Source organism: Stegastes partitus, unplaced genomic scaffold (genome assembly GCF_000690725.1).
Source record: "Stegastes partitus isolate 25-593 unplaced genomic scaffold, Stegastes_partitus-1.0.2 Scaffold271, whole genome shotgun sequence".
In the NCBI taxonomy this organism is placed as follows: Eukaryota; Metazoa; Chordata; class Actinopteri; family Pomacentridae; genus Stegastes; species Stegastes partitus.
The window spans coordinates 495,308-502,154 of NW_007578002.1; positions in this window are offsets into that span (position 1 = coordinate 495,308).

The following is a 6,847-nucleotide window of genomic DNA, read 5'->3' on the forward strand; positions in this document are numbered from 1 at the left end:
ACGGTGGAGTAATGGTGTCCTTACTGGAGCATGACGTCATACTCCATATGTGTAATTTGAGCTTCTTTGTTCGGTCATAAATGCATGTTAGTGCGGATGCTGCATCTGGGTCCCTCCCTTTGAAACTGTTGGTCCTGCTGCACTTACAAACAGACTGTCAGTGACCTCCCACGGTGCACCGATGGACCGAGGAAACATGAAGACATGAAGGGAGAAAGGTCAAGAGAGGTGAAGTGAAGATGAAGTTGCTGTCTACTCTCTACAGCTATTGGAAGTATTTCACAATGTCAGAGTGGGTTGAGGCTGGATTTACTTTTTCGTTATCGCTGGGAGAATGAAAAGAGAAAAGAGAGGGGGGTGTGGCAGACGGGCTTGTTTGGTTTGGTCTGAGGTGCTGGTTCTCTATAGCGTAGTTCTAAAAGGTTGCACACTGAACCATTTATGAAACATGGATGCTTTACAATAAAAGTATATAATAAGTTTTTTAAAATCCGAAAGTGATTTCAACAATTACATCATCTTTTTAAACTCACTTTTGCACAATCTGTTTTCCTTTTCAGTGAAAATATTGTAATTTTTTCATTCAATAGTATATTTTTGTCATCCTGAGTACATACTTATTTTATTTCTTAATTATTTTTATTTCCCTGGACTTTCTTTCTATATTTTTGGATGCTGCTGTGGCATGTAAATTGGGGGATCAATACAAATAATTCTACTCTATTCTATTAAAATAAAGGCAAACAGTAAAAGTGAGCCTTAAGATGAGATTTAAAAAGGATGTTGAGTTTGTCTGCTTGAAATATGCAGGCAATAAAATCCTAAAATCAATTCTAAAACTTAAGGATCGATGTGATGAGTTCACTGGTGTCAGTCCATGTTCAAAGCTTGTCTCAGATGCTTCACCTGCTGGTAGCAGAGTAAAGTGCACTGCAACAGTGGAGTCTGAAAGAGATACCAGCATGAATGACCTTTTTAAAGTCTTCAGAATAAAAAATGACTTGACTCTTCATTGGCTGTCTCAGTTGGGTAAAGCAGGACGACACCACTTTAGTCACCTGAGCATCAAAGAACAACAGCTCTGAGTTAAAACCATAACACATCGGTTGCAGGCCTCCTTACAGACACTATTAGATAAAACACCCAGATTTAAGGGGAATTTATTATTGGTGCTCATGCTGGGAAGCGGCAGCAACAACAGGAATTTTTCCCGATCAGACGATTACATTTTCCTGAAACACTGTCATTGTGAAATCGACTTTAGTTGTTAACATTCTTGTTTTCTGGCAGAAGCAAATACTCTTCCAACACACTGGTTTTCTGTTCATCTGCCAAAAAAAGACAACAACAACAGCGGGAGATAAACTAGAACTTCACAGAACAGCAGACAGCAGCAGCAGAAGAAATGGATCATTCATCGGCCAGGGAGCTGAGAACTTACAGCAATGCTCAACTCTAACTCGGGTCATTAATACAACCTTTTGTGCTTTGTGAATTCTCCATTGAGCTGGAGGTGATGGGTCAGCGGCGCATCTGCACATTTAAAAATGGCAGGAATTCAAGGCCGCCACGGGGAGTTGAGTACTGGTAAATGTGGGAAGTTAATCTTTTCCTTGTGTTGGAACAAAGTGGTTTTGATTTTAATGTCGTCTAGGAAGGACTCTAGAACAGAACAGAATAGAATATACTTTATTAGTGCCACAAGGGGGAATGTGCAACATCACAGCAGCAAAGCGACAGTAACAAAGCAAGCAAACGCAACCATCAATACATTAAAGAGGCAAGGTGTGTACACTGTATATACACAATAAGAAAAACAGAGGAACACAAGGATACTAAGAACAGTCTGTTTATGTCTGTAGCACGAGCTCCATCTGTCTGTCGCCTGGAGAAAACGTTGATGCACACCTCTCTCCGTCATCTCTCCAGCAGTGCTGACACCTATTGATGAAAGCTCAGACTGACAACTGACCCATATTGTTCTCATTCTATAACACAGAAAAAAAAAACATTCTTCTTGCCACACAAACTAAAAAAACTGAGGAAATCATACTGGCCACATTCAACAATAACCCAAGCTTTTTTTCTTTTTTTTTATTGTGCAAGTTTGGGTGAAAGAATGCAACAAAATGTCACATTTCTTATTGTTTACCCAGTAAATAAGTTTCTAAAACTGTTCCTAAAAGATGCCGCCACAGAAACAAAGAGATCATATGCATTAGCGGTCAATACTGACACAATTCAGGGATGACATCAATGAATGGGTAATGGGCATCTGTGATGTTCATCTGCCCCCTAGTGGCCGATGTGTAATCCTGCTCATTCATCCGGTTTATTGTATTTAATGTGACAGTGGTATGAAATGAAATGACAATCAAGTGCAAATGAAATAATACCAAAAGATGTGAAAATAGAAGCACTGATTAACCACAACATCTTAAAATTGTGTGGTTCCCCCTTTGTTGGACCTTGAGCACTGGACTTCCAGGGGGGTCCTGTGGGGTCTGGAGCCAGGTTGTTAGCAGCTGTGGGTTACAGGGTGGAGCCTTCATGGAGTTGGGTCTGTTCCCGTGCGTCCCATGGAACTTTATTTGAGTTGGAGTCTGGGAAGTGTGGAGGCCAGGTCGTCGCCTTGGGCTCTCTGTCGTGTTCGACCTTACTGCTACAAATCATCGGCCTGCTCGGGGAGGCAGCTGGCATCTGGGAGAGCTGTTGCCGTGATGGTCTGCGACGATGTTTAGGTTGGCGGTATGTGTGAAAGTAGCATCCACCTGAAAGCCAGGATCCAAGGTTTCCCAGCAGAACATTGTATTTGTGATGTTCAACTTCACTTGTCAAATGTTTAAATGTATGTATGCGCTGTATGCTCCCTGCTTGCTATTGTTGGTGATATTTGACACAGAATTTGCAGATTTCAAGACAATAATACATTTTATTTACATTGCACTTCATATTTTCGCAATCTCAAAGTGCTACAGGGTAAAACAAAAGATTACTAAAACAATTTATAAATACAGTCAGAAAAGGAGAACCTAATAACCTAATTGAAAAGTCATCTGTAGACTGTGGGGTCCTCGGGTGGTCAGGGAGGACGCTCCACAGCCTCGGGGCAGCAGAGGGAGAAAAAGGCCCGATCACCCATGGTGCGGAGCTTGGTTCTTAGGGATGGAGGGTACGTGAGGAGGCCTGGGGGGGAGAAGAGTTCCTGAAGGTAAATGAGGGCGTGTTCATAAATGCATTGGTGGGTGAGGAGGGAGACCTTAAACTCAATTCTGGGTGAGAAGCCAGTGAAGGGATTTCAGGACGGGGTGATGTGCTCGTGCTTGTGCAGCCTCATCAGGATCCTGGCAGACACCTAATTGTGCAGAAGAGATGTTGCGTAAGCCTGCTGTTGAGAGTGTTGTCGATTGGAAAAAGAGGAAAAACATCAAAGTTTCAACAGATAAGGTAAGAAAAGACGAAATAAAATGACATAACATAAGAACTGCAGTGCCTAAAAAGTAAAAAAGCAATAAGACATAAGTATGATACAACACTGAATTAAATAAGTACAATAGCAAAGTAAAAAAAAGTAATGCTGCCATTTAAACTGAGGTAATAAATAGTATCACACGATAATGAAATATTGCACCTAAGAAATATTATATACTTCTTAAAGGGAAACTCCAGCAATGTTGCACATCAAGGTCAGTTTATATAAAAACTGGTGTAAAATCCCGTTTGTGGCTGCAGAGGGAACCAAAAAACATATTACAGCTCGTGGCCACATTAGCACAACACACCAGCAGCTCTTAACAAACTGTCCGTGGTCACGTTGCATTGTGGGTAGTGTAGGCCTCAGGATCTGACAAGAACTATGCATGGAATAAACAAAGGTAATATCTCTGGTTCTGGTGACCTGTCCAGGGTGTCTCCTGCCTTCGCCCTAAGTCAGCTGGGATAGACTCCCCGCGACCCTAGTGAGGATTAAGCGGTGTATAGATGATGGGTGGATGATATCTCTGGTTCAAACTCACAGCAGGAGTTTTCACATGAAACCGGCAGGGTTGGGAAAACATATGCTCTCTAATTATTTTTACATGCTTTTGTATTTAAGCCAGCGCCATCGTTTGGAACAAAGGAGGAACAGCATGAGCGAACTGTACAGATGGTATAGATGGATTATTGATGTGCAGGTTTAAAACAGCTTGTGGTGTTCCATAACAAACCTGTAATGTGATGCTCCCACCTCCTCCTCAGCCTCTTGCCACCGCTTTAACTGCAGTGTCAAACCATCAGTCTTCATGCACAGACGTTAAAAGTTTAAATTAAGCTAAAGAAACTAATATTTAAATCCTTTGTGAAAGAAGAGGCAACTATTTTGATGTATAAACGCAAACCACACAAAGCTCTTACAGTGACAGTAAAACTGTTTTCACTGGAGGCGTTTCTACTGATACAATATTGCGTAATCACCTCGAGGCTACGGGATGATATTCTATTCACAAAGTCTGCCTCGTGCTCCCCAGGGCTGCAGTGATGGAATTTGAGTGCAATCTACCGAACGCAGCGCACTCCATCAGCCGGCGGACTTATTTCAAAGCAGCAACAGTACATTTTTATCGAAATCCTGATAACTACTGTACTGTCAGAGTCTGTAAACCACCTGCCGCTCGCAAAGAGGACAGATTGTCATTTTTGAACAGACTGTAATAAGGGCTTCCTCGGTTCATTCAATCAGTCCCTTTAATCTGAGACAGACAGCTACTCTAATTAAATTGAAGCAGACTCTATAGAGGGTGATTCACGGCGGATTTCTATGAAGAAGCCGTGATGTGTATTAACTCTCGCACGGTGGCCGGCGCTGGGGGTCGGAGGGGGATGTCACGGAAATTTAGTGGGAAAAAAAAAAAAAAAGTGGAATGATTTAAATCGCACACTCGCAACTGACTTTGGGTTAATTCATCCTGATTGTGCTTTGCGGTTAAAGCGAGGACTGGCAGTGACAAAGCTCACGGTGCACAGGACAGTTTGGCAGGGCAGTACTTTTGCTGCCGATCACTCTAATCAGGACTGACAAGCCCCCTTCTTACTGTATATAGGCCTCGAGGAACTGAGTGGATTAATACATTTTACAAGCACTGCAGGATATTTATTTTTGATGAAATTGTTGCATGCAAAAATGTTCCAGTATGAATAACTGAAACTGGATTGTTTATCAATGACATGTACTTTCCTACTACCTTACCTATTCGTTTACCAGTAGTTGAAGATTTGATCTTTTACCAGATCTCCAAATACTCGACAAGTAGAGGTCATGTATTAAAAATGTAAAAGCTGCAGTAGGCAGAAACCTGTAAAAAAAAAGAGGCTAGTATTTGAATATATCCATCCCTCCTCCTGCAGCTCTTCCCTCATCTTTTGTCTATTCTAAGACCCTCCCACTAGACAGGCATGCACTTCAAATATGTAAAGTTAGCCACGCTAAAAGTAATTTAAATCGTGGATTAACACCCCATCTCCTGAGTGAACGTCCCCTGTTCACCCCATAGTATCACCACATCCCTCACTCACTGCAGACTCAAACTAGATATTTTTCTAAAGCCTGTCAGACCACTTCAATTATAACTGAAAGGTTTGTCAGTAGTTGTATTAAGGTGCAATTTTCTACCCCATGATGCCAAACAAATACTGCCTACCCCAGCTTTAAAGTACTAATTATGCACAGTGGTTAGCCATTTCTGCATAAGAGAAAAACAAACTGCTGGTTTAGAATGTTTTATTACTACATCAGTGTAATGTTGCACTTGATAAAGATGGATTACTGTTAAGTGATCTTGTTCATTTTCCCTCCTAGAATAAATATAGTCGTGTAGTCTTGAGTGTTATACAAATAAAGTGCAGCACAATGTCTCTGAAATGTCTGAACTTTAATAAACTTCATGTGAAATGCAGCACTTGAGTTAATGTACTTACTTTGCACCACTTTCATTTTGATCAATATGGAAAAGTGCTTGAAGAGCAGCAACGTGAAACAAACTATAGTGCGCATGTTAGAAGTGCATAGTCAGATAAATGTAAGGCTAAAGATTTTGTCACTCACAGCTGATGAGGCTCAGAGGTCAGACAGCAGTCAGAATGTGAAACACAAACTACTGACAGTAACATTAACTATAAATGAATGCATATCATTCTGCACTTATTTAGTCATGCATAAAATAAAACCAACTTATCTCTAGAAAAAATACCCACTGGAAGTAAAGAAATTCCAGATATTTGTAATTAATATTTCCAAATAGTAGTGATGCTGCAATTATTCAAAAACAAAGCAGATGTAATTTTTCCAAACTAAGTATAAATTAATTAAAATAATTTTTTTCCTTGTTATTTTTTCCCACATTGCCTCCTCAGACTGCTAAAACTTTCTTTGCATTCACATCTGCTTCACCGTTGGAGTCAGTTCATTTTCCTTGCTTTTCAACTCGCATGGTAATTTACACACAGTCCCTACCCCACTGATGCAAGTCACTTCCTCCCTCTCTCTCCCTCCCTCTCTCTCTTTTCTCTCCCTTTGCTCTCTTTCTCCACCCAGCTGTAGATCAGGATACATGAATGCTGGGGAAAGAGGACAGTGGCAGAAAGAAGAGAGAGGGAGGAAAGGGTGAGGGAAAGAGAGAGTGTGAAGAGGAGGAGGAAGAGGAGGAGGAGGCAAAAAAAAAAAGAGAAAAGAAAGGCAAGACATAGTAGGACAGAGTGTGCAGCATACTGTAGCATACTGCTGTGTTGTGATTATGGAGTGAGCATGGAGCAGCAGAACCAAAACAAGAGGAGAAGTGGATACAATGAGGACACATCTTGGCTTTGTGCC